We start from the raw sequence: 26529 nt of genomic DNA on the forward strand, positions 1-26529 counted from the left end.
TGATCTTGGACATCCCATCACCTTTGCTATATCCCGCTTAGTAGAAGTGACTCATTAGTTCTAGCCCACAGGTAAGCGGGGACAATTGCCCAAACATGGGAATACCAAGAGGCAAGATCACTGGGGTCCAGCTAAGAAGTGGGAACAAAGCCTAGTGAAGGCCAGGGAGCTGGAAAAGGCCCAGTGCCTTTGGGAATAAATGCACAGGGACATTGCAGAGCCCACTCCATCATTTCTTCCCCCTCCCCCTCACTAGTGGAAGGCAGCAGCAATTGGCCATGCCCACCTCCTTGTAAATCTGGTTCCTTGCCTCATGGGGTCCTTTGGTCCTGGGTTTTAATCACTCCTCCCTAGCCTCTTTGTTCCCAGCCCTCTTCTTGCACTTGCTTCACTGTGCTGCCTCAGTTTCCCCTTTTTTGCCCTTTCACCAACCAATTTGGCAATTCTTTGTGGTAAACTTTCTCTGTTCAAAGAGCTGGTGGAGTTTCTACCCCGAGCTGTGCCCTGAGTGACACAGCGAGGAGGAGGAGGGGGCCAGCGGTCAGCAAGCTTGGAGAACTGCCCTGTGCCCGGGGCCTCCCTCAAGCTCCGATATCATGCTCCCGGGAGCCCTGCGAGGCAGGTGTGAGCATTTCACTGGCTCTCAAGTGGGCCTGGTGGTTCACAGGGTGAACCCTTGCTCCTGGCCCCTGCAGTTGCAGGCCACACCCACCGCCCCACTCCTCCCCTGCTGCGCTGTGCTGCCTGCCAGAAGAAGACACCATCTCTCATTCCTCCAGGGACGGCGGGGACTTGGAACTCCAGGGTCAAGTTGCTCCCACATTTGGGAGCATTGTGTTCAGTCTGTGAGGACGCGGAGCTGGGAATTATTTAAAGGACGTGCTGGGGTTTTGAAATCCGTGGCTGGGATTTGGGAAGGGATATAATGGAGTCCCTGCCCACTATACACCGCAGCACTTCAGGGCTGTCCAAAATGGCTGCCCCAGCGCTGGCCACAGCTTGGCTGCCCACGGAGGCAGGCAAGTGGCCAGGTCAATGGCGGGACACCGAGGGACGCCCAGCTCATCGGAGAAGACCTCAGAACACTCGTACATTTAAATCCACCCTTCAAATAAGGAACATATTTACTTGCACAATATGACTTCATTATGTTTACACACAGTTAAAACCAGAGCCCATGGGTTCACCATATACAGGGATGTTGCAAAACGATTGGCCATTTCTGAGCTTTTCTGTAAGGATTAATTGCCTACTTGTTCATTGCCTTTGTCATCCGCTCTCATTTGCCTGCAAGGAAGTCACTGCTCACAGTCTCTGAAGGTTTAAGGATAACTCAGCAGGAGAAACTTAAACCAGGAAAAATTATTCTAGTAGACACTGGTTACTCACTCAGCTTCCACTACCCCCTTCTTCTATCTCAAGAACTCAGATTGTTTCTTAGGGTGACCCCCATCCTCTCTCTTGGTAAAGGGTCCAGGGTGAGCCCCAGGAGGCATAGCTCCCTGGACATCATCATGAGTAGGTAGGAACAATGGGCCACTCTTGGGCTGGGCGTGGGGGGCCACTCAGAGGAACCACAGGGACAGAGCAAGAGCCACAGTGAAGCCCACCCTGGAGCCCCTCACCTCTGACCCCCAGTAATACCAGCCAGAGAATTTCTGAAACCAGTTTGAGCTCAATTTCCTGTTACTTGCAGCCAAAAGCACTTTGACTACTATGGTTCTATCCAACTTCTGTTCCCCCTTTAACCTGATGAAAAGTTACCTTTAAACTGTGTGCATCCTTATAGCAGATTCCCTTGTTCTGGTGTGATTCTGAATTGAACACTGATGCTCAGGCTCCCCCCACCCCCACCCATGGCACACTTGGCAGAGGGCACCATACTTCTCCCTGTCTTCATTTGGGGGTCCCCCAAAGCAGACCCCACAACAAGGACTTGGTTGTGGGTGATTGATTTTGGAGCTGGAGAAGGGAGATGAAGGAGGGAGGGTGTGGGGCCCCTGACGTGTTTCCACAGCCCTCAATGGGCTCAACCCACTGGGCCCTTAGAGAGATATGGAAACTGCCTCCATGGTGCATTTGTCCACAAGCCCCCATCCCCATGGGATGAGGAGAAGCCATTGAGAGCACGAACCTCCCCCGGCACTTCTGGGCGGTGCCTGCAGTGGGGGAGCAACTTCCCAAGATGGCAGAGGAGAAAATAGAAGTTTCCAGTAGGTGTCTCCTGCCCAGTAGGAAAGCTGGACAGGCATTGCAGTCTCTGCTCTATGCTCAATCAGGAAAGCCTCAATTTCCTTGTCTGTAAAATGGGGCTAGCGAGAGTAATAACAAATGTACTCCCTGGCCTAAATTAGGGGCTCCGCCGAGTGCTGGCTCTGTGAGTGGCGGCATGCGTCTGCTGCAGGATGGCCACTGTGTGTGACTCTGGGTTCTGGTTTCTCTCTCGCCACCCACGCTCCACTCCCTCCTCCTGCACCTGCTGGCGGCCTGTGGCTGGGCCCTGGGCTGAGATGTCCCAGAACGGGGGTGGCGGGAGAATGCCAATGGGCACACTGTCTGTTTGGTGTCAGCAGCCGGGACCTCAGCAGACTGATCTGCAGAGTCACCGACACCCACCTGTGCCCGCAGGCCACGTCACTCGGCCCTCTGGCCTGAGCAGCCACCTGCTTCCGGCCATGGGAGGCCCAGCACCTGACCTTTCCCTCCCAACATCATTTTCCATTCTGCTGCGTTTTTTGGCCAGGCCTGAAATACTTCTCTGGGAGCCGGGAAGGATTGTTCCAAGGCTTGTCATTGTTTCAAGATCAGGTTGCCTGAGCCTCAAGAATCCAACAGAAACCAGAACCTCCTCTGAGTCACTGACACCCACAATGGGGCTTGGGTGGATGGCGGGGAATAGAGGGGAGGGCAGTGGGTGGTTCCCTTGCCCCCATCTGAGTCCAGGATGCTCTAGCAGTGCCCTCCCAGCTTGCAGTGGAGCTGGGATTCTGTAGCTCAGGCCAAATGCCAAATTGGCACGAGAGTCTGGCCCCCAGCCTGGGCCTTGCTCTTCCTTAGCCAACAGGGGAAGGTGGAGGCCCCACTCGGGCAGGAAAAATGCAGCTGGCCCACCACAGAGCCGGGAGGAAAGAGGTTTCCTGGCCTGGGGTTAATGGAGCAAGGCCCACAGGAAGCTCTTTGCAATCTTCCTGGCTGGGGCATGGGGGCTGCACACCCCCAGGACCCATTGCTGCTCTGTCTTTGGAGCCCACTGCCCGGGTCTCCATCCATCACCCCAGAGGGGCAGCTCATCACTTGGGCTCTCTCTAAACCATTTTCTTGACATCTGTGTCCCACATGTACTTCGAGGAGGGGGAGGAGCTGTCCATGGGGGGTGCTCAGCTCTTCCCCCAGCCTCCTCCCCCTGGAAGAAGGAACTCTAGAAAGTTAGCTCATGGGTTGGCAGTCAACAAATGAAAGCTCTGTCCCTCATCTGCCGCACATTCCTTCAGGAACCTGGCAAACGTCTGTGGCCCCAGGTGTGTGTTGTCCGGGGTCTCAGCCCCAGACCCAGCCCAGGCTGCTTATCTGAGTATGTCACACTAAGGCACACTACTCCAGCCACATCTGTGGCCAGTGGGAGGCTGAGCACCGAGTTCAGAACGTGCCAGGATGCCAGTGGCCTCCTGGTCCTCCAAATGTCTGCAGGTGGGGTGCATAGGCCACCTGAAGCTCCTGGCTCCCTGACTAAGGAGCAGGCGGAGGGGCACTGGCTCTGAGCCAACATCCCCCAAAGCAGGGCCACCTATCCTGTCCCTGTAACTCCCTTGGCCTTTCCCGTGGTGCTGCCTCTTAGCACCTCAGCAGACCCTGACCTGCCTACCCTCCACTGGCCTCAGCCCTGCTCCACGGTCACCTGCATTGATTAAGTGCCTATTGTGTACCATGAAATGGAACAGACGCAAGCGTCAGGCCTTTTGGTCACAGCGCTGGCAGCTGAAAGATGTTTGCAGTTTATCACCCATTATTTTGATCCTTGTGGCCACCTCTGGGTACACAAGTCTATGAAATCTCCCATCTTCCAGATGAGGAAAGGGAAGCTTGCATGAGGTCACGTGGTTGTAGAATCGGAACCAAGCTGTTTTGAGCCATTGTCTTCTCCATGACACTGAGTGGGCTTTCTTTTTTTAAGGAGCTTGTTCTTGATTTGGGAGACAAGGTGGTCCCAGCTGAGACCTCTCCTGAGCCACTGAAGCTGGCCAATAACCATCCAAGCATAATCATAACTATGGGCCTTCTGGAGGACCTTGTTGGGAAGGGTCCCTGTCACAGGACGGTGGGGAGGGGTACAGCCTAGAGGAGAGTGGCCCACTGAGCCGCGCTGTAAGGGGACGGCAGGGGCAGGACAGTCCACACACACAGGGCACAGACGAGCCAGAGGGCCACACCCTGCAGCTGATCAGGCTGGACTATGGTTGAGGCCAAGGAGTGTGGCCTGAGCGACAGATAATGAATGACACATCACAGACAACTTTGATCTGGGAGATGGGCCCCTGCATGTGCCTGGGCCAGAGTAGTCTAGGGGTGTGGCAGAGGGGAAAGATGCCACTTACAAGGACCACTTTGACCATATGGAAGGTGATAAGGGCCTATAAATTGCATTTGAAAATGTGGAGGCAACCAGACAATTCGGTAACCAGCGTGGCACGTTTTACTTGTAGTCGCCATAACCGTCCTGCACAGCGAAGGTCCCTGCAGGCCTCAACTCTTTTCCCTTCCTCCTCCTGTGGAGAACAACTTGACCCTCTCAAGTGGCAGCTCCTCACCCCGTGTTCTCGGTCAGCAGGACTGGCAGGACCCCACTCACCCCTACCCTGCACTGAGCGATGAGGCAGCCCCACACCTGCCTCTGTAGGCTGTCCTGAGGACTCCCAGACTCCTCTCTGCTCGGCTATTGGCTGATGGTCAGTTTCGCTCTGTGAATTGTGAACAAAGCAAAGACTTTCGGCAGCCTGGGCTTCCTTGTTCTGGGCCACTCCACTCCATGGCTCCTCTTACCACTGGGTTCCCTTCTTCTGATCAAAATCCGCCCCCTGCAAGGATCAGAGAGCAATCATTTATTCCCCTTTAGGGCCAACATCTCAGCTTGGTCATCATGGTATCTTCAGTTGATGAACATAGCAGCTCGCAAATAGTAGGTGTTCAGTAAGCTAGAAGAAGAAGAGGAAAATGTTTCTTGAATGGACGTCTGCATGGATGGACAGATGGGTGGATGGACAGATGGATGGATGGATGGATGGATGAATGTGTGGATACATGGATGCATGGAGGAATGGGTGTAAATGTATAAAGGCTCTGCTAGGCAGAAAATCAACTGAAAATGCCTCTTGAATTGAAGACAGGTGGGGAAATGGTCCTGTTGGCTGCTTCACCTGTCCCCTCCTGGGTTCTCTGGATTGTGAGTGGCAGGTAAGTAAGTTGACTGAGTGGCCAGAGCACTCACAGTCCCAGGTAGTAATATATAGTCTGGGGCAGGGTGGATCTGGGTCAAACTGAGGCAGGACACAGCAATCCCAGTGGGACCATAGTGTGAATGGATACCGCAGACAATGCATTAGATGTCACTTTGCAGGGTCCCAAATCCCCCCGGAAAGAGTGGGGATACCAGACAACTTTTACCTCCTGGCTCCACTTTTATTTTCTGATCATCTGCCCGATGAGGCCTAGACTGGAGCAAGATGGTTTCCAGGGCAACTTCCCTGCCCACGGACTGACCCCTGGGTTTCATGGGCCACAGGTTGAAGGTACTTGGGCCCCAGGTTTTCTCAAGAGCTTCAAGCCAGCCCCAAAGGGAAGCTGCCATATTTTTATATACCTATAAAGTTTGAGGTCTTTGCAGACCTTTGCCAAATGTGTGCACATACACACACACACATATATATATAAAACATATGTATATACTATGTACACACACACACACACACATACATATATAACTTTTGTAAGAATAAGAAACAAAGTGCATTAAGCCCTGGATATCTGAGAACACTTTCAGAAGCTCAAAAGTGAATGTCTGGAACAGGAAGCTCACAGTGGTGGCCCAGCCAGGGTGCTTGGAGTGAGCTTGGCTCTGAGCTCCATAAACATATCCTGATGTGGCTGTTGTGTGGCTTTGTGATGGCAGGAGGGGCTGAGCCGAAAACCCCTTGAGGTAGATGAGTGTAATTTGGAGCAGGCCAATGGTGTCCATTAGTGGTGTCAACCACCCAGTGATTGGACACCCAGTGGGGCTGACTTACTGGCCCCCCCAATGTCCGGGCAGGACCATGGGACCAGTTCTGGCCAATGATCAAAAGTGACCTGTGACACTTTCAACCTCATGCATCTGTATGCTGGCATGAGATCTTCCAGAGGTCTCTTTCCTCTGAAATAGAAGCTGGCAAAGTTCAAGATGGTGGCTGCCCCATCAACCGGGTCTTAGAGGGAAAACAGAGGTCAGTAATCTCCCTATCAACCGTTACTGGCATGTGCCATGAGCAAGAAAGAAACCTTTGTTGCTATTAGTCACCACGATTTGGGGGTTGTTTGTGACGACAGCATAACCTAGCTTGTCCTGGCAGGTTTGAGGTCCAAATATTCTCAATAATCCCAGAAAAATCGCCTGACTCTCCTTCCGGTCATGGCCAGAATGTGCTGGATCTCAGGTTCTTGGTGGGTCTGACCTAGTTTTCCTGGCCAATCCCTAGATTGTTTCAACGCCTCCACCACCACCCCTCACTCAGAAAGCCCCCCAACCACTCATTCTGGGGTCTGGCCCCATCTGTAACAGTTGTTGCCCCGGGGGGCTGTGATTTCAAGCCAGGTTGAGGAATTGCGGTGATTGGGTGACCTCCAGGGAAGGTGTCTCCTGGAAGTGCGGGCCCCAATTGGCAGAAAAATCTGTTTTCACACTTGCCTTGTTTTTTTGCTGAAAGCTGATGGTGTCTCTCCCGTGGATATGAAGGCAGCAGGGAGAAATCTCTCTCCCTGGAATGCTCAGGGTTAAGCAGGGGGCTGAGATGTGCGTGAATAACCTTGCAGGTGCAGCCCCGTCTCCTGGTCTGTCTGAAACCCATGGGCATGCTCTGCACACCTTGTGTGGAGCAGCCCTAAGTGCCCTCGGGCCGGGCAGCCCACAAAACGAGCATCCCTCAGCTCCCAACCCCGGCAAGCTCGATGGGGAGGTGGTTTTTAACAGCCTCCTGCTTATCGATTTCTGTGCGGTGAGGTCAACTTCAGCTCACTATGCCATGGAGGGAGGCTAGAAACCAACGTTCTTTTGTCCCCATCTATTTCCTGTGGGCTCTTGGCAGTGTGACCAGCTCCTTGCTGGCTGTGTGACCTTGGGCAAATCACCTCACCCTGGCTCTCAGTTGGTCCCACATCCCTGTCATCTGGCCGTGACACACACTGAAAGCCTACAGGGGACTTTCTCAGTGGCTGACATACAGGAGCATCTTACCTCCTCACCCAGCCCCCCACCTGGGTGCGAGTCTTATCCACTCCTGTTCTGTCAGATGAGGATACTGAGGCACAAGGAGGTAAAGTAACAGAATGGAGGTCGCACAGCTGGTGGCATCGGATAAGAGAAAGCACTTAACACGGTGCTCAGCTCTGAGGATGGCTCAGTAGCTGACAGCTCAGACATGTGCTGCTGAGACCCACCCCCTTTACCTGGGGCACCACTTCTCCCAGTGTTCATGCCCCATGCCAGTTTGCCTTTGACCTTTATTATCCCCTCCCCCACCTCATTCCCTGATGGGGAGCAGCGCAAGAAGGCTGTGGCCGGCTGTGGCCGGCTGTGGCCACAGCCTCGTGGAGACTTAGGCTGGACTTCCTGTGGGCTTCGGGAGTGGGCAGAAGCTGCCAATGGAAGACTGAATGGCAAGCAGGTAATAGGGCATGAGTGAGGCCTGTTGGCCCACCCGAGGGAGGCAGGGCACCCATCCATGCAGCAGTGACCACCCCGCACACCCAGGCGGCTGCCTCTCAGGCCCGTTCCTGGGCTTTGCCTCTGCCCGTTCGGCACTCACTCTGGGCCCTGGCTGAGAGCTCACAGCTTCTCCAAGTCCTGAGTGCCTCACAGCGGCTGGCCGCTGTCCCATTTGCTGGGGGGTCCCCTCCCAGTTGCCCCAAGATGAGCACCCCGCATGTCGCAAAGCCTCAATTCATACGGAGTCCTATGTGGGGCAGGGGTGGCCTCCAGGGGTGAGCTGAGGATGTGAAAAGGCCATCGAGACAAGGAAGACAGGTGTCACCTCAGCCACACTCATGCCTGGAGCTGGTCTGTGCTGCATGATGGTGGCGGGGAGGGGGTCAGACGGAGCCTAGGTGCTGGCCAGGGACCCAGGTGTGGCGTGTACAGGCATACTCTGGTCACTTCCCCTTCTCGGGGGCCACTGCCCGCAGGACCCTGCCGCCCCCTCCCTGCTGTTAGGTGGAGAACAGTAAGAGGAACCAGAGGCTGGAATGGCAGGGCGAGGACCTCACTGAATGCAGGTCTTGACTCCTGGGGAAGGCGGCCCCGGAGCTGAGGCATCCACCCGGCCCAGCCGCTGGGGAACAACGCCCAGCGTGGGTGTTCGGCCTTCAGCAGGCACCACGCCCTTCCACCCCTCACAGCTATTTCTGCAGCTTCCTGGCTTGGTTCCCCTCCCTCCATCCCCACCCCTGTCATCCTGGGTTAGACCTGAACTGATGGGAACAGAGGCCCCAAGAGGAACGTGCAGGGTGGGCCCTGGGCCCCCTGGTGGAACAGCATGGGGGCATCAAGAGGCTCCTTCACCAGGTGAAGGCCAGATTTAACTCCCGGGATTCCAGTGAAAATGGAAAAATGAGAACAGCTGTGACTCAATCCGCCTCTCCTGCTGGAGCTCCCTTTGGCTCTTCCCTGGGCTCTGGGGGTTTCTAGTAACTTCTCCCGTGGCAGGGCCCCCAAAGAGCTATAGGGGCAGATGGCCGTGTACAGCCACTGAACTGGTTGGAGGGGCCACGAAAGCCTGTGACGGCCTCCATTTTATTTCCTCTGGAGTGAGGTGAAGGACCAGAAGGTGCCTCATTGCCAAGGGGACAAGCTGCGGGGGTCATTAAATGACACCAGAGACTCAAAGTACCCAGCCCCTGCCACCTGCCAGTGTCCCGATGGACAGTCGGCCATCCCTGGGACAGCCTGCCCCTACCCCCCGCTATACCTCACAGCAGCCACCTTGCAGACCTTGCTGGCCAAGCATGGGAAGAACAAGACCTGACATGAGGGGTTCGTGTTTTCATCACACATTCAGAAATTTATTTTATTCGTTTTCTCACAAGAGCTTGTACCTTTTTTTTTTTTTTTAAATTAAATTTTTTTTTTTTTTGAAGACAAAAAAAACAGGGCATGAGCAGGGGAGCGGCAGAGAGAGAGGGAGACACAGAAGCAGAAGCAGGCTCCAGGCTCCGAGCTGTCAGCACCGAGCCCGACGCGGGGCTCGAACACACGAGCTGTGAGATCATGACAAAGTCGGACGCCCAACCGACTGAGCCACCCAGGCGCCCCAAGAGCTTATACCTTTGCCTCTGATAAGAAATCTACTTTCTAGGGGCGCCTGGGTGGCTCAGTCGGTTTAGCGTAGGACTTCAGCTCAGGTCATGATCTCACAGCTCATGAGTTCGAGCCCCGTGTCAAGCTCGGTGCTGACAGCTCGGAGCCTGGAGCTTGCTTCTGCTTCTGTGTCTCCCTCTCTCTCTGCCCCTAACCCACTCGCATTCTGTCTCTGTCTCTCTCAAAAGTAAATGAACATTAAAAGAAATAAAAAAAAAAAAAAAAGAAATCTACTTTCTAAAAGTGAGCCTGGGATCCCTGGAGAGCCTCATGGCCACCCTATTTCAAATAGCACCACCACCCCACCGCCATCTGCCTGGATTCACCTCTGTCTCTGCTGCTTTATTTTCCCCCATAGCATCCATTGCCCCCAAACACACTGTGCATTTTGCTTATCCATCTCGTTTAGTATCTCTTCCCCTATCCCGGCTGCCAGTAGAATAGACGCTCCCTGGGGGAGTGGCGAGTCTGCTCTGTTTACTCCGTATCCTCAGAAGCTAAACTGTGCCTGGCATGCCCTAAGTGCTCAATCACTATTTCTGGAAGGAATCAAAAGGATCCCTTGCTCAGAAGAGGTGACGCTGTCTCAGCAGGTTGGGGAAGAAGGACCTTGGGGTCCCTGCCACCGGGCCCCTCCTGGCAGCTCCTGTCATGGGCTAGAATCAAGTGCACCCCTTTCCCCATCATGTTTGCAACTTGGGAGGCCCTGGGCCTGGACCCCCCAGGTGGGTGGGGGGACCTGCTCCAAGCTGCACAGCAGGTGCACTTCCTCACCCCACCCCCCACCCCCGACCATCCTCTGGCAGGTGGCGAAACTCCAGCTCCACCCTGGACCCATGAGACCAGGGTCTGCGTTTTAACCAAGTCCCTGGGTCCATACGAGTGCACATTTCAGTTTGAGAAGCCCCGGTGGCCTGCCCACAAATGCCCTCTTCTCTCCGGCTGAGGGAAATGCTTCGCTGAAACCATCCTGATTTCTTTTTTCCTCTGCAGCTACTAAAACAGTGCCCTCAGCTGAGAGGGATGAGCCTCAGCGTTACCGCAGGCGGAAACGGTGAAGGGCAAACCTGGCAATTAGCCACAGGGAGCAGGGAGCCAGAGAGCCAGGGAAGGGCAGCAGGCTAATTGCAGGGTGTGCCGGTGGCAGGGACGTGTAGGGGGAGGAGGCAGCCGCCTCTGCGTGAGCGTCTGTCGGGGTGAGCACCCATGGGGATGGCAGGGGAGGAGCGGGGTGACAGAGATGCAGGAGAATGTGTGAACCCAGCAGCTCAGGGGCCTCCCTGGGCCCGCACCCAGCCCTCCCCCACGTCTGCGAGCCGCCCAACCTGCTGGGCTTTTGTCTCTTCCTGGCTGGACCGCCCCCTCCTCCCCCCTGCCACCGGCCCCCCCCCCCCGCTGCCCTCCCCCTCAGCGAATGACACTCAAGGAGCCTACCCCCGGTACCTGCAGAGACCTGCACTGGGCTTCTTGGTAGCTGGAGGGTCAGGCTTCCAGCTGGAGGCTCTGTTTGCTCCCTCTGAATTGGTTCCAGAGAGTTCTAAGCCTTCAGAGTGATATTCACACGGGGGCTCCAGCTCCCTAGGGGGTTCCATGGAGGGGTGTGGAGGCAACCACCAGGGCAAGGAGGCCACCTTGGTGGGCACATCCCACCTTCAATCAGGCAGCTCTGCTCTTATCTGTTTTATATTATTGGAATTCTGAATGAGGCATCTCTTCAGAAATAAGTTCTCACTACTTTTTCTCTTAAGATTTTTAAAAATGTATTTATTTTGAGAGTGCGCATATGCGCAAGTGGGGAAGGGGCAGAGAGCAAGGGAGAGAATCCATGGCAGGCTCCGTGCTGTCGACGCAGGTCCTGATGTGGAGCTCCTGACGTGGGGCTCGAACTCAGAAACTGGAAGATCATGACCTGAGCCCAAATTGAGTTGGACACTTACCTGACCAAGCCACCCAGGTGCTACTTTTATTTTTTTTTAGTTAAAAAAATTTTTTTAAATGTTTATTTATTTTTGAGAGACACAGAGAGAGAGAGGGAGCGGGGGATGGAGAGGAGAGAGAGGGAGGCACAGAATCCAAGCAGGCTCCAGGTTCTGAGCTGTCAGCACAGAACCCAATGCAGGCCTCAAACCCACCAAACGTGGCATCATGACCTGAGCCGAAGTCGGATGCTCAACCAACTGAGCCACCCAGGTGCCCTGTTTTTCTCGCTACTTTTAAAAGAAGAGAGAGAAGGAGAATGTGTTAATCCCGTATACTGTCTCCTTTCACAGATCAGAGGTAAGTGGCATGCCCGAAGTGACTTGGTAAGAGGTAAGTTCCGTCTTCCTTCCTCCACTTCACAGCTGCAGAGAGGGTAACCCCACAATTGTCTCCCCGGGGAGATTACCGAAGTCTTCATTTTCGTTGCCTAAAAGAAGACGAGGAGGCTAAGTATCAGGATAGTTAATTCCCCCAAAGGCTCACAGAGGTTGGAGGTCCTTCCAGTCTCTTCTGGCTCTCTCGGCCCTGCCAATCAGTCATCGTCGGGGATAAGTACCGTGCTGGGTGCAGACACCAAGCTGCATCCCCCCCCCCCCCCGGGCCGCCCCTCCTGGGGCTTAGAATGCCACAAGGGACGCAGACAGGAAACAAAAGTGGATTTGATTTCACCTGTGATCAGCACATCCAAGGAAAATGGAACCAGTTGGGGGTCAGAGGGGGGTTAATCGTCTACTGCTCAGGCTGCCGCATGTCCCAGGGGTCTGCCCCCAACCTGTGACCTCTCTGCCATCCCAGGTCGATACAATCCGCTTCATCCTTCCTGTTTCAAGCCAAAGCCCGCTGCTTTCAGGGGCCTCCCTGTGCCCCCAGCCACAGGCCACCGCCTGCATTGAGCTCCCAGGACAGCTGCCCCTCCCATGAGGAGGGTCCCATTCTGCCTGTCCCCACACTCAGCAAACTCCCTCTGTCGTGTACCTGGGGGCACCCAGTAGGCCCTCTGTGGTGTCGAGCTGCTGTAGGATGAGCCTCTGAGACTAGTTTGAGTGTGATCCTGGGGAGACATGTAATTCCTCTGGGTCCCCCTGTCCTTGGCTGTAAAATAGAAAGTACCAGAAGATCTCTCAGTGACCCCATCTGGGCCTCTGTGGCCTGATGGCCTCCCTCCAGGGCCACTGTCATGGAGGTTGTTAAGTCATAGGCCATGTGGGGACGCTGGCAGGTGGGCCAGTTCAGCACGTCTGCCTTTGGGGACTGTCTTCTGCTCCCCAAGTGTGGTTCCAGGGGTCTGCTGTCCCAGTCACACCCCTTTTCTCTACAGCATGGGTACATATGAGAGTCCTTCTGGGAGACCTGTGTGGCCTGAGCCAAGTCTCATTGCCCCCTGGCTTGGCTCTTCCTCCCCGACCCCTCTGTATACCTGTTTCTGCATCTTCCCAAGAAGGCTGCCTGCCTGGTTGGGAGAGAAATAGCCTCTGGCTTTTCCATGTTGCCCACTTTGTGTGCCCAGCCTCATGCCAGTGCTTGGATCTGAACCCATCTGGCGTGGGGCCTGGGCTTTGTGCAGCAAGATGAGACCACTGCCCATGGGAGAACAGCAGAGCTGGGTGAAGACAGCAGACCCACCACTTCCGGGGGAGTCCCTCAGCCCCAGCCCGGGTGACCGGGAAGGGAGATATGATCAGCTGCACAAAACCCCAAGATGCAAGGCAGCCAGTGTCCTCGGTGCCAGTGGCCGGGATGCATGCAAGGCTCTCTGGGGGCTCTCCCCCTCACCCCTGCCTCCCGGGATCCTCCCCATGTGCCCGCTCCACTCACTGCTTCCTGCTCCCCCTACCCCATGGCCCCCTCTGGCCACGGGGAACAGCTGCCATCTGCTCCATGCTGGCGAGGCAGGGAACGCAGCCAGCCCGGAGCCCGAGGCCTGGGCTCTCACCATGCGCTGGGCTTCCCTGCCTCCTTCATTTGGAATGACTTTCCACGTGGAAGGTACCCCAATGTCTGGCGTCCGGAGGTGTGGAGTGGGTTCGTGGAGTGGGTTCAGCACTGGGTCACTTAGGCCAGGAGACTGGGTAACCATCCCTGGTTGTAAAGGCTCATTCCCAAGGCAACAGTGATCTTGTACATCGGTCCCCCCCTCATCTGTGGATTCACTTTCCATGGTTTCAGTTATCCGTGGTCAACCGTGGTCTGGAAGCAGATGATCCTTCTTCTGACATCATCGGACAGTAGTAGCTTAACGCAACGTCACAGTGCCTACGGCATTCACCTCCCTCTACCTCGTCACGTAGGTAGGTTATCATCTCCCATCATCACAAGAAGGGTGAGTACAACACAGTAAGATACTTGAGAGCGAGAGAGAGAGAGACCACATCTACATCACTGTTCTGTTTTATTATTAGTTACTGCTGTTAATCTCCTACTTTGCCTGATTGATAAATTGAACTTTATCATAGGTACGTATGTATTGGGAAAAATGTACGTAGTTATGTATGAACTGGAAATCCATGCTTTCAGGGACCCACTGGGGGTCTTGGAATGGACCCCTCGCAGATGAAGGGGCACTACTCCAAACCCGGGGTTGCCTCTCGGAGCACCTTTAGCCAAATCTAAGTGCTTTTCCCCAGCTAGTGCGATTAGCAGCATCTAACCCTGCAGCCCTGAGACTTTTCCTGAGTCATCCTGGGCTGCCTGGAATGGCGGTGTGGCTAACACAGCCCTTCCCTGTCACCTTCCTGCTGCATCTGTCTGCTCCACGCCTGGTGCAGGAAGGCAGAGTCACACTGCTAAGTGGGCTGCATGACAACGATCTATTTTAACATCCAGATTCCCACCCAGTTGCACCAAACTGTGTGATGACCCTGTGTGTGAATGCATGTTGCAAAGGACGTGGCAGGGCAGCTCCTCCCGCCCACCCCGATTTGGGGAATGAGGTGGGGGGGAGGTACCTGCAACATTATTTATTCCCCTGGACTTACTTTATTCCAGACTGCTCAGATAAAAGCAGACCCTTCATTGTCCCCCAAACCTGAGCTGGCCCAAGACCGAGCGTCCTCAGACCCAGGCTCCTGTCCTCCCTGCCCCCACCCTGGTCTCTAAGAAGTTTTGAAATAATGAAAGGAGGTAAGGGGGGGGAGGTACCCAAAATAAAGGCCTCTGAGGATAAAAGCCCGAATCCAGTCTTTCCACTGAAAAAAGACTTCCATTTGTTCTTAGGTAGAGTTTAAAGAACAGAGTATTGTCCTTGTGAAATGGTTTCATTTTAAGCCTTTACTTTGGGGGTTTGTTCTGGTTTTGTGCTTTCTCTCTTCTCTGTGGCAGCCGTGCATGAAAGGCTGGGGTCAGGCCAGGCATGTTGGGGGGCGGGAGCTGCCGGCTTCTCTTTGATTTACCCCAAGAACAGCAGGAAGCTCGTTCTACCTGGAGATGTCTGGCTGTCTCCTTCGGGCCGGTCCCAGACTTTGCTGAGAATAATTCCTTCTTGAAAAAAAAAAAAAAAAAAAAAAAACATAACAATTCCCATTAAATGTTTCAGATCGTCCACGCCAAACTCAAAGCTCAGAGAGAGGGCTTTGAAGGCTTTTCACCGAACAAAAATAAAACCCTTTGCAGACACTGGAGGAATATTGCTGAAATAACTCCCAGGTATATGAAATCGGCCGAGATGTGTGAGCGGCAGGACAGCAGTCCCTGTGCCAAGGTGGAGAAGATTTGATGAACAAACGGTAGAAATGAGGAACATGGCTGGGAGACAGCCTGCTTCTTGGGGGATTTCAGGGGTTTTTATGATTTGATCCAACATCGGGTCAATGTTGCTGGCCACCGCTGATTACCTCCATTAATGAGGGAAACACATCGTCCAAACAATGAGGTATCCCCATGTCGGAGGCTCGCCCCCTTCCTACCTTCCAACAAGATGGCTGGGGAGGAGTGGCCCCCACCCTGGCAGAAACCCCATGGTGATACAGGGGATGGTCTTAGTTTTCTGAGCCTGGAGCCTAAGCAGACATACCCAAATTCAGTTCACTCATTCATTTATTCCTTTACTCAGTAAACATTTATTGAACATCTTCTATATGGCAGACATTGTTCTAGGGGCTGGACATATAGCAGTAAACAAACAAACAAACAAAAATCCTGGGCTGCCTGGGTGGCTCAGTTGGTTAAGCGTCTAACTTTGGCTCAGGTCACTATCTCGAGGTCCATAGGTTCGAGCCCCACATCCGGCTCTGTGCTGATAGCTCAGAGCCTGGAGCCTGCTTAGGATTCTGTGTCTCCCTCTCTCTCTGCTTGCCACTGCCCATCCCCCACCCCCACCCCCACCCCGGCTCATGCTCTGTCTCTCGCTCTCTCTCAAAAATAAATAAACATTTAAAAAATTAAAAAATATTTCCTGCCAGCCATGCTTGTAGACATCGGCTACGTGGTCCAATAAACCTGGACAGAACATCTGACTGTTCTCTGGGGTGAACTTCTCAAACGGGAACGTGCAGACATATCATGTGGGACCTTGTGAGATGCAGGAGCAGAATCTGATCAGGAGCTGAAGAGGGTCCTGAGGCTCAACATTTCTAACAGGCTCCTAGGCGGTGTCACTGTGGTCGGCCATGGTTAGAGCACTGAGCTGTCTGGGTTCTGTTCCAGCTCTGTCATCTGCTGTGTGAGCCTGGGCAAGCGTTTCCACCACATTCTCCCTCCGTGCTCTCATCTATAAAAGAGAGGTTGAAATTGTCCCCACTGCACAGAAGTGTATTATGGAAATCAATTTCTTTTTTTTTTTTTTCCTTTCCTTAAGCGTGCTTGAAGCCTACTTTTCCGTCACTATACATAGTCTCAGCGATGCATCTTAGTAGCTTACTGTTGCCCTGAATTTCCCCATCTTTCCTGCTATACCACTACATCTGCTTGGTTCAGAAGGCTCCTTCCAGATCTGAGAAGGTGGAAGGGTGCATAGCTTTGTCCTCGAATGCCACCAATTGGAGTGGCGAAGCCTGGGGACTGGAGGATTTCTCCATAATGCTGCTGCAGAGAATTGTGTCATCCATAGCCACCTAGCAGCTGGGGAACTCTTGGCTCTTCTGCTGAAGATCTGAGTGATCACAGGCAGGGTACTTAATGTCTCCACACTTCATTTTTCTCATGGGTAAAATGGTTATTCCTAGCGCCGACTCCCAGCGTTGGTTGGCCCTCCATTTCTCTGCTTCTTTTGAGACCCAGTTTGGAAGCAGGTCCGCAAGGGATAGAGACATCTGTCCCAGGCAGGTGGCATTTTGACTTGGAGCTTCAACCCCCTGAGTGGGTGGGTTTGTGAATATGGACACTCACAGTCGTGGTCAGGTTGACAAGTCACAGGCACTGATGCCAACCTTAGTTCCAGCAGAGGTCTGAATGTCCCCAGTGGTGATAGTTCCAAAGGTGAAAGAATGAAGAGGCACACAACACGTGTGATCCACCAGGCAGGGCAGGGCAGGTGTCCAGTGATGCCTGAGATTCTTCATCTAAGCATTGAGGAGCCTGAGGACCTGATCTGGAGTCAGGGGCAGGCAGACACGGCTGCCTCTCCTAGCCTTCAGCAGACTGCCTCCCCCCACACTCAAGGCACGTGACAGGAGCCCCCAGTTTCAGTGGGAATCCAGACCTGCCTCTGACCAGGTGGGCAACTACAAAGACTGGGTAATTCATTCAAACTCTCTGAGTCTCAGGTTTTTACTGGAAAAAAAAAAATGAGAACATTGGGAGGATGGCTTCTCATGGCAGGGAGATGCCCATCTCCTGTGGCCGAGGGTCTGCAATATCACTGTGGCTGGTGGGAGAGGAGGGTTTACCTCAGAGGGTCCCATCCCAAACCCATGTGGAAGCTTCCTTGTCTACAGAAACACCATACAATATTTAAGACATACACTTTGAAAGCATTGTTTATCTGAAATTGTTTTAACCAGAATCCTGTATTTTATCTGGCAACACCCTACAGCAGACCCCACGCTCCCTTGGGGTCTCTGCCCCCAGCCCACCAACCTCCAGGAAGCCTGGCCCCAGTGCTCCTCCCCCACCCTGCTCCTGCCCCTCCCCAAGCCCATGTGCCCCTCCTCAGTTCTGAGAAGAGGATGTTCTGTCTTTTGCTTTGACACTACTAAGACACAAACTCTATGCTTATCTTGGGCTTCCTTTTGGATTTGCAAAAAGCTGTCTTGGATTTTTGATGTTGCTGTTAAACACATTGCCTGTGTTTTGCTGCTTTCATTCCCGCTGTAACTGACAGTATTTCTATTACTCCTGAAAATAATCAGGGTGTGGCCACCTCTGACTGGCCACAAGGGAAAAGGTTGGATGTGAGGACTTGAAGAAAGAGGCAGTTCAGGGATTAATCTTTTGAACCACGGTCTGTCTGCACAACCAGCCGACGAACCAACAGCCAAAGCTGCCATTACTGTCAGGTGCAGTGGGGGGATGGGAAGACAGGGAGTTGGGCTGGCAACCCAAGGGGATGGACCAGCTTTACATGTCTTAAGGACTTCTGGTTTGGAGTCTGGCTGTGTGCATGGGTGAGGTCCATTTAAACATACAAAGTAATTAATAAGTTCCTTTTGGAATAGGAAATGCTTGCATGGCAATTTTTTACTCCAAACAGTACAAAGTGGAATTTAGTGAAACCTCTCTCCTACCCCATCTCCAAGCTCTTTGTTTATTCTCTGGAGGCCAACATAAGAGCCAGGGTCTCTTGTCCAGCCAGACACAGATCAAGCACCCTCGGGCACATTTGCTTCTTTGTGCTTGGGTGTGTATTGTACACAGGCTGTAGCTTATGATTTTTTTTAACATTTATTTATTATTTTTGAGAGAGAGAGAGACAGAGCATGAGCAGGGGAGGGGCAGACAGAAAGAGAGACACAGAATCCGAAGCAGGCTTCAGGCTCTGAGCTGTCAGCACAGAGCCTGACACGGGGCTCGAACCCACTAACTGTGAGATCATGACCTGAGCCGAAGTTGGATGCTTAACTGACCGAGCCACCCAGGTGCCCCAAGGCTGTTGCTTACAGTGGGCACTATTCTGCTTCCTTCCCTCACCCTCCTATCTTGGAGAGCATTCCATCGCTGTGCCCCACCCCCCACCTGAAGTCATCCTTGATGTGTGTCATCCAAGGCAGCAGGGAAGGTGGGCTCAGTGTCTGTCCTGGGAGAGGGCCTGGCATCAGACGTCTGTGAAACACTCGGATGGGCCCTGGGAATGCTGCCTTCTTCCTGGAACTATTGATCCAGATCACTAATTAATATTTACAAGAATAATTTAAAACTTAACTTTGCATTCAGAAGAGAGTCCAACCCAAAGCATAGCTTTAAGATTCCATCTGATCTTTGTTGATGTACTTAGAGCTGTTTCTACACACTTTTAATTAGTGTATACACGCCAACTTTTGTTTTGCCCCCCTCATAAACATTTCCCTGTACTAACATAAGATCATATCTTTTTGATTTGCAATGGAAAAACTGTGTCACGACTTTTTTCCATCACTCAAGCATCTATGGAGTGGATATTATTGCCAGGAGTTTTCTCACTGGTGTTTGAATACAAAAAGGAATGTGAAATATGTCGTCTGAAAACTGATTAACTATTAAAATGGCTCAGCTCTCCTTTGCTCTACATGTAAAGATTAAACGTAATAACAGTCATGTAGCCCCCTCTTCTGCTTCAGAAAATGGCAAGCGGAGAAACAGCCCAGCCCATTCCATCTTCGTCACACATGCCCTTCCTCGCAGGCCCTTGGCGTGGAAAGGATTAGCAAACTATGTCAGAGGACAGGAGCCAAAACTCACACCGCACACTAGCCAGGAAAACACTCTCCTCTCCAGGCCCTGCCCTCTCCCCACCAGACCCAACACCACCGGTGCCTGATAAGAAATCACTGAGCAGGACAGTGGGTGTTTTGGAAGCTAACTCTTCCCCTTCATGAGGTTTGCTTAAATACTTACTGGACCAAGTTGGAAAAGAGAGTATATGGTTCCCCTTTAGAGGACGATGAGGCGGAATCTTCAGGACAGATTGCCTTTGGACATTTTATTTAAGAATGAATCTCTGGGGCGCCTGGGTGGCTCAGCTGGTTAAGCATCCAACTTCAGCTCAGGTCATGATCTCATAGTTCGTGGGTTCGAGCCCCGAGTCAGGCTCTGTGCTGACAGTTCAGAGCCTGGAGCCTGCTTTGGATTCTGTGTCTCCCTCTCTCTGTGCCCCTCCCCAGCTGGTGCTTTGTGTCTATTGCTGTCTCTTTCTATCAAAAATAAATAAACATTAAAAAAAAAAAAAGTTATAAAAAAAAGAATCTTGAGCTTGGTGCAGACGTAGGCAACAGGAGATGGGATGTCACAGCCCTTAACACTGGAGCTGGAGAGGCATCACCCAATCAGAAGACATAGCAGTGAGTGAGCTGGTGTTGGATCCTGGAGCCCGTGGCCTAGAGGTGGGGGGAGGGGCAACAGGTGTTAATGCTTTAGATGTGGGCACCTGGGAGGGGCCCTGGAAAAGGACTGGGGCAACTAACAGTGGGAGTACCAGCAGCCGTTATGGGGCCATGATCTGGAAGGGTGGCTGGGTTAATACCCAATACCCAATACCCATCGCTGGGCGTAGTGGCTGGACACTAGTCCCAGGTGTAACCAAAAGTATGGGCTCCCATAGGTGGCCCTTACCTTCTTTCTATGCACCTTCTCTGGGACCATCCTCAGCAATCCTATGTCTCGCTCAATGGTTCAACTCCATAGCAGGTTAATAAAAAGGAGGTAATATACTGAAGACATTAGGGGATCCGGGAGAGATTGTCACCCAGTGTTCAGCGAAGCATAGTTCTGCAGGAACCATGCCCGCTCCTCTACCCTCAGTGGCCTCATGCATTGTCCTTTTCTCCCACACAGCCTCCGAAGACCTTCCTAGTGGTCCTGAGTAATTCTGCTCTGACACCAGCAGCTGTATAATTTATGGTTCAAACCAGGGTGCTCTGGAAGTGAAAGGGGGGGGCTTTTAGCAACCACACCAGGTCCAAACCCAGCAAACCATGAACTTCCGTCTCCTGGGCTCTGACTTATACACCCCACGTGGTGCCACAAAAGCCAGTGGTTTGCTAAATTGGTTTGCTATTTCCCCCCATTCTACTTGGAGGCAAGAACACCTTTCTCCCTGTGGATCGATTCGGCTGCTAAGAAAATATTTCCTCCCTAGCCTTCCATGTATGTTGTCAGAAGGAAGAAAGGAACTTTAAAAATGGACGTTTTATGGGCAGTCTTTGTGTCCCAGGAGCTCCATGTTCAATCTCATTTAACTTAAGCTTCACAGGCCTGTGGGAAGGTGGGAATGTCCCCATTTTATAGACAAGGACATTGAGACTCAAGGAGGTCCTGGCTTATTGATGGAGGGGCCAGGATGTTGAGCCAGCTAACTAGTTCAAAGAGGACAGTTTACCAATTATCTAAAAGGGAAGAAGGGAGGTATATTCGGAAGGCCATCTACCCTAAAACGAGTTCTTCATAAAGGACTCAATGTCATGCCCATGACACTTAACCTTTTCCTTCACAGGCCTTTTTCTTTTTCACGTTTGACCCTTTTGAAGTTTTTTTCATCAGTGGGCCATTTCTGCCTGGTTTTGATAGCCACATTTTTATTTACATGCAAATTCGCAGCAAGCAGCTCGCATGTGAATACTATTCTAATTATTATACTTCTATGGCTCATCAGAATGCTGTATCGTAATTGGCTGCAAGATTGCCGATAACCCACAATAGCCTGATTTGGAGCTGGACCAATTTTTGCATCTGCCTAATAAAAGGAAACGGGAGACCGGGAGAGTGTTCACCTACTTTATACGTGTTTCTTCAAGGTCAAATAATCTTTTATTCCCTTCCCAATCTACATATTCATAAAGACCTTTGTACAATTAATGAGACGGAAGATTAAATGGTTGCAGATTAAGACCAAACCCTACTGTTCTCATTAGAGTAAAAGTTACTTAGTCAATCAGATTAGAATTCCAAATTCAAACCAGCTAACCCAGGGGTGTAACAATGCCAAGACGCACGTATCGCCTTTCAGTTGGCAGCTTGCACACAGCCACTGGAGCCTGGGGGTGGGAAAGCCAGGATCCCTGGTGACTATCTCTACCTGTGCAAAGATGCTTCTCCCAGACATAGACCCCAGTTGCTAAGTGCCCCCAATGGTAGATGAATAGAGGAGAAGGGAAGGAATCCTATTGTATCACAACAAGGCAACGTTGCCTGACACGGTTGGTAATAGAAGAAACAAAGTCTCCCCGTGTTGGTTGGGTTGTAGATTTTCCTGGGACTCCTCCTCCAGGAATCTTAAGGAGTTTTGACACTTAATGAGACCTTAATGGTTGAGGTCTTGGATACAGAAAGATTTAAGATGACGTCCCTTTTGTTGGGGAGCTTGCAACTTCCTTTGGGATGTCAAGATCCATACATCTGAATAGATGACAAACGGAGATGGGTTTGAAGCAGAATCTTCACTTGTTCCTCAAGGCCTCATCCAGTAGTGTTTCTCAAAGTGCAGTTCTGGAACCTGTTTCCCAACAAGCTGGGACCTGGCCAAAGTGAAGATTGCTGGTCATACCCCAGTCCAGCTGGTGAGGCCTGTACATCCTTAGATTTGACAAGCCCCAGATCATCCTGATGCACACTATGGAAATCACTGGCTTGGAATATCCATGCACGAACTGATTCAGAGAATCCACTAACTCCTAGATATAAGATACGGCATTTTATTTTTACATGTGCTCATCTGGGAAGACTTTGGTAGTTTCCACCAGGTTCTCACAAGTGGCCATGCATCCCAAAAAAGGGTTGTAACCCCCTGCATAAAGGAAAGATATTAGGAGAACAGAAGTTGACCAAGCAGGGGACACTGGTGACCACATAACCCAGGACAAACTATAGAGCCTCCCCTGTGCAGTGAGGTGTTGGCCATTCTTTCCTTCCAACTCCGTGCAGGTGCAGGTGAGAGTACCAGGTGAGTACACAGGAGAGAGGGTAACAGGATGGCCTGGATAAGAGCTCTTCCCAGCAGAGGAGGGCTTATTTGGTCCAAGGAGGGTATTCTGGGTGAGGACGCAGAACAGTCTCCCAGCTGGGAGCGCGGCCTGCCAGCCCTGAGCCCCGAGTCTTTTTCTCCATCTTGGTTAAGCACGCCCAGTCCCCCTGCCTATCACTCTACTGTTTCTCCAAACTTGGAGCTTGGTCCCATTTGCACCTGGAGCAGACAGTGCAGTTTTCCTGGCTTTGAGTGCCTCCCCCACCCCAAAGAGCATGGAGACTTATTCCAACCTTCTGTATGATTGCTAATGAGATCACGTCTGCCTCTTGGGAAGGGGCGATTATCCTGCTGTACTGGGTTATTACGCTTTACAAGTGGTGCCCGGCCTGCCCGGCTATTTGCCCGCCCCAGGCCACACACACCTGGCTGGGCCAGGGCAGCTGCTGGGAGCCACTCCTCGGCAGCTGGCTCATTAGCAGACATGGCCTGCGTGGTGGGCAGAGATGGGTGGGGGATAGCGCCCAGGCCTGTCTGGGCCTTGGGGCCAAATCACAGTGTGAATGGCACATCCCCCCACCATGCCACTCCCAACCTGGCTAAGCTCTGGGTACCGAGTAGAGGACCTGCAGGCCCTCAAGGCTGGGGAAGAATCCCTACCCACGCAGAGGCCCAAGTGTACTGGACGGTAGGGTCTTCATCTTGCAGAAGGCCCCCTACCCTGTCCAGTGTGGAGGAACCTCATCAGAGCCCGCAGGAATAGTAAAGGGACGCACCAACAGTCTCTCAAGCATGAACTTGGCCAGGAGGCTTGTCCTCCACTCAGACATGTTGCTGCCCCAGCCTGTGGACCCTAAACGCCATCCCTGAAACCACAGTCCAGCTTTCCCAGATTTCCCTGACGGTCCCTTTCTTGCCCTTGGTTTGGTTTGCTCCCAGTCTGGGATCCAGGAAGATAGCATGTAGGGGGCAGAGGAAGAGGGACGGGCACAGGAGCATTCTGGCAGCTCTGGGGACATGACCAGCACCCACAGGAGGCCTTGGCAAGCTGGGAGGGAGGACCGGAAATCTCACAACAGGGGCCACACTGTCTCGTCTCCATCGCCCCTCCCCGCGTTAACCTCTGTCCACCCTTGTGTGCTGCCCACCCATCCCGGGGCTGTGGGGGCTGCCAGCTTCCTGTGTCCCCACACCTGTTCTTGCCACAGCTGTCAGTGGGCCTCCAGGGGTCTGCGGTAGGGGAAGCAGCTTTCAGGAGGTCCACGTGGATGTCCTTGTCCACACCCGGTGAAGGGAGGGTCCTCACGCTGTGGTTGAGCACCTGTCCTCCAGCTTTTATCTCGGTCCAAACCCAAAGCCTCACATACTGTCTTTCCGGGAGGGCAACTGTGAGGGAGAAGGAGAAAGCAGGCAAAATCGTTTTCTACATCTGGGTCATAGTCTTCAGCATCAGGGAAGGGGTACCCCCAGATAACCTTCACCCCCCACTTGCCTAGAAAGTCAGAGGCCAGAATTGCACTGTCCAGAGCACATCCCTTCTGAGCACCTGTGCCCATCTGCTTGGGTTGCTCCAACAAAATAACCACAGACAAGGAGGCTTAGATGGCAGAAGGCTGTTTTCTCACCGTTCTGGAGGCTGGAAGTTCAAGATCAAGGTGTCAGCGGGTCTGGTTTCTTCTGAGAACCCTGAGGGAAGGATTTGTTCCTGGTCTCTCTCCCTGCCTTGTCGAGGGCTGTCTTCTCCTGTGTCTTCACATGATCTTCCTTTTGTCCATGTCTGTGTCCAAATGTCCTCTTCTTATAAGGACACCAGTCATATTGGATTAGGGCCCACCTCATGACCTCATTTAAATTGAATTACCACTTTGAAGACACTATCTCCAAATAGCATTATGTTCAGAGGTCCTGGGAGTTAGGACTTTACCATATGGCTTTTGAAGAGGGGCATAATTGAGCCCCTAACAGACTCCCAAGGACCTGCTATTTCTCTGGGGCTTGATGGCCCTCAGAACGCAACTGGTCCTTTTCCTGGGAGGTCGACAATCAATGATGAAGGAAACAACAATGGAACCAGACTCAAGGAAAACCACTCATTCATGAAGTTGGAAGATCCTGGATCCACCTCATCTAGCCTCCTGCTCCAGTGGGCCACCAGTTGATCTTTCTGGTGAATCTGGAGCCTTTAACCTTCTTTGGGTCGAAAGTGTGAGGTGAGAAGCACACACGCAACCTGACTTTATGAAGCAGGTGCCCTTACTCCTACTTTCCTGAGTAGCAAAGTGAGGCGCAGAGTTATCCTGGAAGTGGGAGAGATCTAAGGCCTGGACCCAGCCTAGCTCATCCTGGTGCTCACAGTCCTACCCAAGAATTTGAAAAAAACGTAGGAAATTTTTAAAAAATCTCAAGGTGGGATAGGCTTTTTAAAGCATGACAGAAATCTAGATGTATTTAAGGAAAAGACTGATAAATTTAATTACCCAGTAAAGTTCTTTCATGGCCAGGGAAAAACACATGTAAAATGTAGCAATTACCACTTTCCTTAATGTATAATGAGCTCTTCCAAATCAATAAGAAAAGGCCCAACAACCCTAAAGAAAGATGGGGGCCAGGGAGGGAAGAAAGAAAGAAAATCTATGAACAAGAAATTCACAGAAGAAATGTAAGTAGCTACTAACATGCGAAGGATCAACCCAAGAGCCCTCACAGTTAAAGAAATGGAAATCACTTAAAGAAGATGTGGTGTATATATACAATGGAGTATTACTTGGCAATCAAAAAGAATGAAATCTTGCCATTTGCAACTACATGGATGGAACTAGAGGGTATTTTGCTAAGCGAAATTCGTCAGAGAAAGACAAATATCATATGACTTCACTCATATGAAGAATTTAAGATACAAAACAAATGAACATAAGGGAAGGAAGTAAAAATAATATAAAAACAAGGAGGGGGACAAAACAAGAGACTCTGAAATATGGAGAACAAACAGAGGGTTACTGGAGGGGGTGTGGGAAGGGGGATGGGCTAAATGGGTAAGGGGCATTAAGGAACCTACTGTTAAAATCACTGTTGAACTGTATGCTAAATACCTTGCATGTAAATTTAAAAAAATAAATAACATGGTTAAAAACAAAAACAAAACAAACAAATAAATGGAAATCACTGAGTCTCCTTTTTCACCTATTGGGGGGCAAAATAAAAAGGTTTACGATTCCAGTATTGACGAGAGGGTGGGAAAGGGAAATTGTTCTGTATTTGGGGAGGGAGTATAAGTTGATGGAACCTGTTAGGAGGTATCTAGGATCTGGCAGAATCCAAACAAAACTGGCTTTATAAATACCATTCTCCTCAGCAATGCTGCCACGAGGTACAGGTATCTCCTGCTTTTTGAAAGTTTGTGTCACGCCGCTTCTCTTTTACAAAAGAACTGCATTGGAACCTGTTTTTGAAAACCAAAAGAAATATGAAAGGATTTTTGCTTCTACTCAAAAGCCACAAACAATATTCAGTGTTTGTTTTGCAGAAAGCCCTTACAGAGGCCGTGCTCACGCCAAGCAGCAAGGGTGGCCCCACAATCCCCCCTCCCTGGGAACTACAGTCAGCATCTCAGCAACAAGCCGCCAGAGCCTTGAACTTTTCTGTGAGCATCTGTTTCTTATCTCAATTTATTTTGTGCGTCCATCAGCATGGTATGTCCAAAGGTATCCAAAAAGAAAGGTTTGGGGGGGGGGGGTTGGGAGCCCTCCAACAATTTTCCATATAAATTAATGTTCATTGCTTCTTTGCTTTACACCGTTTTGGCTTATGAAAGGTTTCACAGGAACCTGGAATCAGGAAAAACTCTGATTTCGGATAGTGGGGGAAACCTGTATCTGCCCACAGATTCTTAAGAATGCTCATTGCACTAGCCTTTGGAATAGTAAAA

The 26529-nt window shown here is 51.7% G+C and overlaps 1 long non-coding RNA gene across 2 annotated transcripts; it reads right to left on the reverse strand.

The window, feature by feature from the left end:
- Nucleotides 1-21404: 21404 nt before the first annotated feature.
- Nucleotides 21405-25366, reverse strand: LOC121042596 (uncharacterized). 2 transcript variants are annotated; one of them, XR_005796317.1, is made up of 3 exons: nt 24230-25366; nt 23798-23990; nt 21405-22158 (listed from the first exon to the last, which is right to left on the reverse strand). It is a non-coding gene; the product is annotated as an uncharacterized LOC121042596 (long non-coding RNA). The 2 variants fall into 2 exon arrangements; XR_005796316.1 differs by having other exon boundaries at nt 21405-23990.
- Between the last annotated feature and the right edge of the window lie 1163 nt (nt 25367-26529).

Source organism: Herpailurus yagouaroundi, unplaced genomic scaffold (assembly GCF_014898765.1).
Source record: "Herpailurus yagouaroundi ecotype Mexico unplaced genomic scaffold, PumYag 185, whole genome shotgun sequence".
Taxonomy (NCBI): Eukaryota; Metazoa; Chordata; class Mammalia; order Carnivora; family Felidae; genus Herpailurus; species Herpailurus yagouaroundi.